We start from the raw sequence: 11,005 nt of genomic DNA, 5'->3' as shown, positions 1-11,005 counted from the left end.
AACTGCAGTTCATAAGAATGCTGACAGTACCCCATTAAAGAATTTGATTCTGTATAAGCCAAAGTGTGGCCTTCTAGAAGTTGTTGGACTACAACTCTATCATCCCTTGCTATTGGCTAGGCTAGCTTGGGATGATAGAGTTGTAGTTCAACATCTGAAGGTCCATGCCTTCCTCCCATCTCTCATAAGGAATAGACAGGATGCTAATGCCTTATAAACCATATATGTCTCCCATGTGGAACTTGTGGAACTTCTCTTAAAAAAAACATTTCTAAAGATGTTATGAATATAGTAAGGCCATTATCCAAAATATTTGCAGCATCACCTACCTAAGCATTGGCCAAATGCATGGATGTTCATGCCGGAGAAATAGCAGCAACCACATGAGAAGACTTGAAGCTAGCCTGGAGGTCATCAAGTTGCTCAGTGCACCTAGGATATCACCAGCAGATGGTGTCCAGCCGCCACCTGAATTCCTGCCGTGAATGAAAATGCACCCACTCACAAGGTGACCTGTTTCACTGCTGAACAGCCCACCTGTTTCTATGCAGTTGCCACCAATCACTTTTAAATCTGCCCTCAGCAACAGAGAGCTGAGTATGTTCCATCTTCCGCATGACAGCCTTTCAGATAGTTGAGGACTACTATCATGTGTCTCCTTAGTCGTCTATTATCCAGGCTAAATATACCCGGCTCTTTCAATTGTGCCTCATAAAAGTTCAAATCCCTCACCACTTGGCCAGAAATTCCTCAGTACCATCATAACCCTGCACACTAAATGTCCAGTGCAAACAGACGGATTGCTTGGTGCCGTTTCATGGTAAGTGACCCCTGAGATAGGGAACCTAGCAAGGGTTGGACCAGTCTCTCAGACTTGCACCCACAGGTGGCCTCTCCTTTCTCCCAAAAAAACAATATATATTTGTCAGAGTTCATGAAGGCATGAAAGATTTAGGATGTAATGAAACAGCATGAGACAAAGAACAAGAAAGCTAATGGTGCAACCATCCTAGGCATGTCTCCTCTGACATAAGCCCAAATGATTTCAGTGGAGCTAATTTGCATGTCAGCACATACAGAGTTGCAGTCCAAGACTTGATCCTACTTGGTGCTAACACCCGCGGAAAATGGAGGACTCAAGCCAGGCCCTGAATCAGGTAACGAGACCAATCCTCCCTTAGGTGACCTTATTTCCACACTCTCAAATCCCTTGACCAATTAAACAAGAGCAGCATCATACACTTGTAACTGAGTAAACAAATTTCCGCTTTGTAACACAATTAGTAGCATTTAAATTGGGAATTCTGGAAAGAATAGAATGTCGAACTTTTCTCAGAGAAAGGCTGACCAGTTCCTTGAAGTTGTGGTCTAAGTTAGGGATGCAGCAATACGCACGATGAGGAAGACACAGTAACATCGCTGATGCCCAAAATGAAGTTGGGTGCTGCTGAAACAAAGGCCTTTAACAGCAGGGCCATCACACTCGGCTCCCGATCACCCCAGACCAATTTTGCAATGCTGTTTTAACAGTGTTAATATTTCTGTTTTACAGAGGGAAAATTGAGGTACAATGAGAACAATTATTCGGCAGGCAGGGTGTCCACATGTCCTACTTATCGGAAGACAGTCGTCTATTTGAAGGGCTATTAGGTTCAAGTCTAGTTTAAAGCTGAAGACTTAAAAGAAGGGAGTGTGACAGGAGCCTTAAAATTGTACATCAACAGTTAACAGATGGACAGCAGATGGAGCAGGCTCCAGGGCCAACCTGGCTTGTTTGTTTGTTTGTTTATTTATTAAAACATTTTTATGCCGCCCCATTCGCCGAAGCCTCGGGGCGGCTTACAACAATAAATTAAAACATCATAAATAACATTTTAAAACATATACATTAAAATAAAATACAAATATGCAATATAAAATAAGCCGCCCTGGCCCGATAAAATTCAATAATATTATCATTTAAAATGCTGCTTAAATAAAAAGGTCTTTGCCTGGCGCCGAAAAACAAATAACGACGGCGCCAGGCGGACCTCTGTGGGGAGCGCATTCCATAACTTAGGCGCCACCGCTGAGAAAGCCCTCCTCTGAGTACCCACCCTCCTAATTTCTTTCACGGAGGGCTCCCGGAGAAGGGCCTCTCCCGCCGATCTCAGGGGGCGGCTGGGCATATATGGATGTAAGCGCTCCTTCAGGTAGCCTGGACCCAAGCCGTTTAGGGCTTTATAGGTCATCACCAACACCTTGAATTGGGCCCGGACTTCAATGGGAAGCCAGTGAAGCTGACAGAGTCATGTGAACATAACGTCCAGTCCCCGTCAGCAGCCTGGCAGCTCTATTTTGAACCAATTGAAGTATCCGGACCGTCTTCAAGGGTAGCCCCACGTAGAGTGCGTTACAGAAGTCAAGGCGGGAAGTCACCAGCGCGTGTGTCACCGTCGCCAGGCAGTCGTACTCCAGGTAGGGGCGCAGCTGATGGATCAGCTGAAGCTGAAAGAAAGCTCTCCTCGCCACGGCTGTCACCTGAGCTTCCAGTGAAAGCTCTGGGTCGAGGAGCACTCCCAAGCTGCGGACCTTGTCCCTAAGAGGGCGTGCAACCCCATTCAGGACTAGGTTCAATTCACCCTCCCCGAAGCCTGATCCGCCAACCAACAGGACCGCCGTCTTGTCTGGATTGAGCTTCAGTTTATTGGCCCTCATCCAGCCCATTACCTCGGCCAGGTACCGGTTCAGCACAGCCACTGCCTCACCTGGATTGGTGGAGAACGAGAGGTAGAGCTGGGTATCATCAGCGGTTCCACTCTGCTGTGCTATTAAAGAGACTCTGTAAGCATATAGATAATCAACATGGCTTCCGCAAAGGCAAGTCTAGTCTCACTCACCTATTCGAGTTCTTTGAGAGTGTCAATAAACCCATGGACAGGGACAATCTGGTAGATGTTGTTTACTTGAACTTTCAAAAGACTTTGTCTTTGTAAAAAAAAAAATCCCTCACCAAAGACTCCAGAACAAATTTGGCAGTCATGGAAGAAGAGGGGCAATCCTCTTATGGATTAGCAAGTGCTTAAAGAGTAGAAAGCAGAGAGTGGGAATAAGTGGTAATCTCTCCCAGTGAGGGTATGTAAACAGCAGTCCCTGAAGAATCTGCATTAGGACCAATGCTTTTCTGCTTATTTATAAATAATCTGGAATTATGAGTGAGCCAAGTTTGCTGATGACACCAAATTATTTAGGGCCCTTTAAACATAACAGGATTGTGAGAAGCTTCAAAAGGCTCTCTCCAAACTGGGAGAATGGGCATCAAATGGCAAATGTGGTAGATGTTTACCTACCCTGTAAGTAAGTCTAAAGTAATGCATATTGGAACAAAAATTCCCAACCAAATATAAGCTGGTGGGATCTTGGGGTTGTGGATGAGATTGATGAAAATGACAGTCCAAGTGCACCGTTGACATATATAAAGGACAAATTCCATCTTAGGCATAATTAGGATTGAAGGTAAAACTGCCAAGATTGTACTCTTATGCAAATCTTTTCTATCTCAGTTTTTAGAATGGTGTGTACATTTCTGGTCACCATACCTGAAACAGGACATTATTGAGCTGAAAAAATGCAAAGGGGGCAACTATAATGATCAAGGGGCTGGAGGGACTCCTTTTTCAGGAATACTTACAGCAGCTTAGATTGTTGAGCTTAGGAAAAAAGTTAGTAAGAAGACATGATAAATGTGTTCAGAATTATTCATGGTATGGAAAAGATGGAAAGGAAGACATCTCTCTTCCTGCTTAGTGGGTGATTCAGGACAGATAAAAGGAAGTTGTTCTTCACACACTGCATAGTTAAACTATAGAATTCATATCCACTGGAAGCAGAGATGGGAACCAATTTGGACAGTTTAAAAGGGGATTGGACAAATTCATGGCAGGGAAGGCTCCTGGTCTCCTGCAGGTAACTGCTGGCATCCAAGGCACTATCCCTGTGTACTCCAGTTGTTGGGGATCTTGGGCAGAAAGGGGTTGCTGTACTCACATCTTGCTTGTGGGATGCTGTGGTCAACATGAATGGAAGGTTGGACAAATTGAACCATTGGTATGAACATTTTGTCATCTTCTTATGTTGAGATGTACTGTATTTCTCCGTAAATAATAGTAATTTATAAATGTGCTTCTATGCATATAAATGAGCTTGTGCAAATTTTAGACAAATGTGTGAGCTGCCTGCCCTGCCCGTCTGCCATTTGTTTATACTTTACTCAAGTAAAGTTCAAGCTTATTGCTCTGCCAGTTGGCCATTGTAGGAGACATTTACTCATCCAGTTTCTCGATTCTGTACATAAAGATTGTGCCTTATCTTGAGATCCCTTTTAGATTTTGGACCATTTTGATGGTATCTATTAGCAGGGTTTTAAAAAAATCCTGTAGATCCTTAACATATGACCACAGACATGAGTCCATTCATAACTTTAGTTGATTGTTGTGCCAGAGAAATGTGAATGGAGGTCTTGTGACCCTCACAGTCCAATTCATTCCTGGCTATTATTTTTCCAGGTCAAAATTTGTTTAGATTCTGCAAAGAAACAGTTGCTGAGACATTTCAGTGGACATTCCAGTGGCTAGATGGCCAAGAAACAGCCCCTCCGTGCCACGTCCTCTCCAAAGCATCCCTGCCCAGAGCTGATAAGAACTTTTGCAGCAGGAGTTACACATGCCTGAAAGGGAGATCACGGCTCGGCTCGTAGGGACGACAACCCCATGTTCTGGTTTTCATGTGGTACACAAGCATTGCCATTTGAAGTATTGTTTCAATAAATGTATTTGACTGGAGGCCGTGACAAGGCAAAAAAATATATCAGCACACTGCCTGAATGGACACTGGCCATGCTTGCTGGGGACAATAGGACTTGTAGTCCAATACTACTGGACGCCACTGGACGACGAAAAGCTTATCTAATTCCACCCCAAGCCGGCCTTCTTTTCCTTGGTACACAGGTGCAAGCACAGATTACAGCATGGGTCCTCAAACTACAGCCTACGGGCCAGATCTGGCCCACCATGCCCATTTATCCGGCCCGCCATAGAGGTTTTGGACTTGCTGCGCCGGGTGCAGGCGCATGGCGAACCAGCGGCTTGCTCATGGGGAGATCGTTTTGGACTCGCTCGGAGAAAAGGATCTCCTTGTGAGCAAGCTGGCACCTCGCCATGTGGCGACTTGCTCACAAGGAGATAATTTTGGACTTGCTCAGAGAAAATGACCTCCGCACACTCCCATCCCTTCCTTGCGGTGTGCATGCACGCACCCGCCCCCGGCCAGGCCTGCACCCCCTGTCCACACCACCTTGGCGGCCCGCACCCATTGCCGGCACCTTTCAACTGGCCGCCTGTTCAAACAGTTTGAGGACCCCTGGATTACGGTGTTGGTGGAGGAATTGAATGATGTGGTCAGATCTGTCTGTCTGTGTGACTGACGGACGGACTGTCTGTCGCTTCATCCAGCAGATTCTAACAGGCATATCCCTGACATGCAATGACTTCATGCTCACACACTGAAAGGGACGTACATCTGTCAGCTAGAACAATCACTTGCTAAATGTAAACCAGTGCCATGACTCAGTAACTAATTAACAACTATTAGATAAAGCTATTATCACCACACTCCATCCCTGATGGCATAGCCCAGGCACTTGCCTCATAAACGTAAATATCTGTTTATCATTCTGTCCTCCTCCCCCTCGCTCCTCAACCTGCCATCGCTCTGCTCTCCCGCATCTCTCTTCCCTTCAGCTTTTCCTTTCTCTCTCCCGCCTCCTCTTGCTCTCCCTGTCTTGCTCCATCTTCTCCAAATGCTGAAACATGCATTCTAGTTGCAGTCTAACATGACAGAACTAATCCTTTTAGGTTTTTACCTTTGTGGTGCTTTTGGGCAAACAGTGATAAGCAGTCTACGGATGGGAATGATTTTTTATTTTAACACTTCAGGCAAATTTCTCACTGTCTCCAGCCAAACAATGGAAGCTGACATATTCCTGCCTCCTCAGCATGCTTGGCCTTGTGTTTTAGGCCTATTACTGTTACTTCAAATCCATATCGAACAGCTAAGTCTTTTTTAAAATATAGATTTTATTATAAAGTAGGCATGGCCTTCCAGTCCAGTTTGTAAAAGCTCTCCTCACACTAGCGTCCCAACCCAGATTAACCCCATGAAATACACGAATCACTGAATTTACAGAAGTACATTTTTCTCCCCATTGAAGAACATCATTCCATTTATATTCATGGTTTTTTTTCTCTCTTTTTTGAGATTGGCTTGAAACCTGATTACTTTTCTTTAAATCAGAAGCTGGCTACTAGTATTTCTAATTAGGAAACTGAAGGAGAGAAAGAGATCACTTTTGATTTGAAAAGCGATTTCAGTGTTGTCCATAGCATTTGTCCTCTCAAAAGCTTTGTGAGTTAGGTCACTACTGAAATGATACAGAACCAAGACTATGTCTGGGATGCACACAAGAAATCCCTGGGGACCAGGGCATCCCTGTCATTTTTTCTGAGGTACTCCCATTTTCTGACTCTTTTTCTTACCAGCTGTGAGCTCAGAAGAGTTGTTTCATTCATTGACCCTCAGATTCCACTTCTGCCCTGAACTCAGCCTTTTGAATAGGTTACTTACTGCTTATGACTTTCTCTGGCAGCCATTCTGTGGTGGTGCCCAGGACAGGTTCTCAAATGGCCGAATGTACCCGTGGGTGAGAAGACCACTGCGTTTGCATGTTCTAAGCATCATGAAACAAAAGAGAGAAAGTTATCCAATACCTAAAGAAAGCATTTTTTCTTTTGCATTTTCTGCAGGAACCTGAGAACTTCCTCCTTTTTTTGCGGGGGGGGGGGAGACACAAAAGCACCTTCCTTCCTTCCTTTTAGGCATCACCATCCTGGTATGAAGAGATATGCATTTCCTTAATAAAAGGTAAAGGTAAAGGTTTCCCCTTGACATTAAGTCCAGTCATGCTTGACACTAGGGGGCGGTGCTCAACTCCGTTTCCTAGCCGAGGGAGTCAGAGTTTGTCCACAGACAGTCTCCATGGTCATGTGGCAGCATGACTAAACACCGAGGTGCATGGAATGCTGTTACCTGCCCACTGAAGTGGTACCTTTTTATCTACTTGCATTTGCATGCTTTCGAACTGCACAGTTGTCAGGAGCTGGGACGGAGCAATGGGAACTCACCCCGTTGTGCAGATTCGAACCGGCGACATTTCGATCAACCAGCCCAGCAGCACAGCAGTTTAAACTACTGCGCCACCTGCAGTCCTGCATTTCCTTAATATAATGTGCCAATAACTGACAGTAGTGAAGGAATTTGTATTAAGAGCCATGGGGTATGACAAAAAACAAGTCTTGTTTCAATAAAGATTTAGCTGCCTTTAACATTAGAGGATGGAGGATATAGTGCCAGGACTATTTACCTTCCTTTAGAAGGAGCTGGTGATGCTACTTTTGGATAGAAGAGGCATCAGGGAAAGTACTGGAGGGTAAAACAGCTTGTGGGGATCTGGAATATGTATTGTCAAGGCATCTCCTGTAAAACCGCCTTCAGCAGCCTGCTGTCTTTCCCAGGGGCAAGCAAGGGACATTGCACACTTGAATAGGTTAATTCATTTAAATGTATGTAAATTTCAAATTGCTCATGGCTTAGCGCTGAGGCAGAGCTAAAAAGGGATTGCTGAGAGCCAAGAGAGCCCCCAGCGAAGCTGCAATTGAAAGGTCTAAGAGGCAACCCCGCGCCGCTCCACAGTCTCCAGGTGAGGCAGTCAGCCTTTTGTGATTGCTGCCTCTGCGCAATCACGGCAAGGCAGCGCACCTAATCATCCAAATTGCATGGTTGAGCAACACGCTCCATGCGAGTGGATCCTCGGTGTCTCAGGTACTGGGGACTCATCTGCATGATGGGTTAAACGCAGGGTAATGTGTGTCACTCTTACTTAGCCAGCAAAAAATTAAAACAGACAGCTCTTGCGGGGGAAAGAGCAGTGTCCGTGGGCACCTGAAGGCTCGGAACGGTGCTGTGGCATCAGCTGTGGTGAGCCGAGTTCACCTGATCGGGGGCATGCAGAGCATCCTTAACTGGCAGGCACACACGCAGAGTGAAAAGGACAAGAGATTTGCTCGGAGGGTGAGGCTCGCTCCCATGAGCGGTGAATTGGCAGAGCAGTCTTCCTCAACCTGGCACCCTCCAGATGTGTGGGGATGTGTGGCTGGGGATGGTGGGAATTGTATTTCCATCCATTGAGAATGCACCAGGGTGGGAAAGCCAGGTAAACGTCCGAAGAAGGACTATGACTTTCTGTAGTGGCCCCACTCTCTTAGTGCTTACCTAAGAGGAAGCCCCACTGAACACAGCGGCAAATATTCTGTCTACTTCTGGAAGCGTCAAACCCATACACAGCTGCTTCATGCCAGAGTCCCCCTTTGGTTTTTAAAAAAATGTATTTATTTTGCTGAAATGGAGCAACTTCCTTGGCTGCTTCTGCATGTCTGCTGCTTTCTGAGTGTTGTCATTTTTCATGTCTGATTGCTGCCCATTTGTTCCTTGGGCTACAGGCAGGTTTAGCCAATGTAAATGGCACGAGGCCCATCTTTGGCAGACAACACATATTCCATTAGCTGTTGCTGCCTTTTCCCTGAGAGTAAAAAGAGGCAATAAAGTTAAGTTTATTAACTTGTTGGGGACTGTATTGATTCATACGTAGAAGTACCAACTTGAAGCTATGCATGACATTTGCACTGAGTGAGAATGCCGTTCTCTTTCCGTCTGCAAAGAAGGGCTTGTGCAGAAGACCATTTTCTTTCAGGGCAATTCAGAGGTCCTAGAGCTGGGTGAAGTTAGCCAAAGTCCCGCAATGTGTATTCAGCAGTGTTGAACCAGGAGAGAGCCTTTTGCCAGAGGGATAGCTAGGGCAAGCATTATTGGGTGTCTGCGTGTGTGTGCACGTGTGCATGCAGGTGTGCAGCTCTTGCCCATCTGACAGCCAGCCACGAGTGTTTTGGAGCTCCACCAAGATATCGTATTGCTTCCTCTCTGGCACAGGGTCTGCTTTCTCCAAGGGCCCATTTGCCTCATGGAAACGCCTTCCAAATGAAGCTGTCAAGAAACTCAAATGACATCCTTCTATTAGCTCTGTATGACTTTTGTGTGTTGGGATAATGATTGTTTGAAGCCATAAAGCATGTCGGCAGTTAGAAAGCAGCCATATCATCACGAGAAAGAGCCACAGGAAAGAGAAAACCAGACATGTAGAGCCTGCTTTCAGTCCAGAGGAACAGCCCCAGATGGTACATGCTCACATGAAGACAAGCATAATGCCTCAGTCCCCTCAGAGGAAAGCTTTTCACTGTGCCTTCAGCCATTAGTTCAAGGAAACTATTCCCACTGTTGTCCTCATTTATTCTGACACCATTACAACTGTCCTGCTGTTGCTTTTATTCGGTTGAATTTTGCATGTATTAGATATGTTTTCAGGTTCATATTGTTTTGACTATGAATTACCCTATTTTACTTTCAGTGGAAACCATCTTGGGAGCCATCAAGTCTCAAAGGGATTTGAGAAATACGGGGAATAAAAGAATTAGTAGAATAATGCTAATGTGGGAAGCAAGCAACCCATTCCTGTGATGACAATAGCTGCAAAAATGTGCCCCCACAAACCTGAGACCCATAGCCCTAATCACCCACGCCATACATTATGTTGTTCACATACGAAAGGGATGGGGAACATGTGTCCTTCTGTGTTGTTGGAATACAATGCCTATGATCCTCCACCATTGGCTATGTTGACCAGGGCTGACTGGAGTTGCAGCACAACAGCTTGGAGGGTCGCACACCTTCCCCATCTCAACAAGCTCAGGAATTTTCCTGCATGGGAAAAGGGCCTTGTCCAACTCAGCTGTCCAGGGTCCACCTGGGAGGACCACTGCCCTGCCAACAGGATCAAAGCTGTATCAGCAGGAGACCAATCATCCTGGCAGCCACATACAGATCAGCCACATGTAATTATACTGACCCATCCACATCGTTTACTGTTATCACAGTGAGAGAAAGCCTGATAATGTTTGAAACTTTATTTTCCAGAATCACGTATGCCACCTAGCGGCTGCTAGTGACTGAAGGCCAATAAAATGTTTCTTCTCTTGGGGAGAAAAAGACAAGCCTGATTTGGGTTCCTATAGAAACAGGATTTCTTAGAATCCTCTGGGTAGGGCATGGGATCATTCAGCCTGGTGAAATTCACAGGCACCTTTGCTTTGCAAAGCAAATGCTTCCTAAGCAGGGCTAGACTGGCACTGGAAGGAGGAAGGGATTTTTTAAAGCCCATGTTCCAGCAAAGAGTCTTCATGTCAATCTCTATGATACAACCAGTTTACAAAGGCTTAGTACTTCAATATCTATGTGCGGGTTTCCTTGGCATGAAAGCTCTGGTGGAGGGGAAAGACTACAGAAGCTGAAAGTGAGGGCACACTGCAAGCTGGTCAAGTGTTTTTGTGGCCGGATGATATCCAGGTAGGATGGCCACTTGTGAATCGGCAAAAAAAAGAAGCCATGCATCGCCAAATAGGAGGACAAGAGGGTACCAATCGGTGTAAAAATTACACATGGTGACATCTATATATAGAGAAACAAAATTACAAATTATTTTTATAATTTAAAGAGAAATGCTGTATCTTAGTAGAGCATGGAAGACTGCTGACAGGTGACCTGTGTGCCTTGCTTCGTCTGGAGCACAGTCCTCTGGCAACCTTTCAGACAGAGAACTGTTCTCTGTAAAAAAAGAAACAGGACCACCTGAGAAGTTGGGATCCTAGGTAGCAACTAGATACCAGGCAGGAAGATCTCTCTACTCAGAAGTAAATGTCATTGTGTTCGGTGGTGCAAGCCCAGTGTGATACAGGGCTGTCCCTACCATTATATCAACCAGAAGCAGTGGGAGTGGGTTAGCTAAAGACTCTGCACCTTCTTG

Source organism: Varanus komodoensis, unplaced genomic scaffold (genome assembly GCF_004798865.1).
Source record: "Varanus komodoensis strain SLA01 unplaced genomic scaffold, ASM479886v1 scaffold3, whole genome shotgun sequence".
NCBI lineage: Eukaryota > Metazoa > Chordata > Lepidosauria > Squamata > Varanidae > Varanus > Varanus komodoensis.
The sequence above is the reverse complement of the archived record's forward strand: the minus strand, read 5'-3'. Positions refer to the sequence as shown.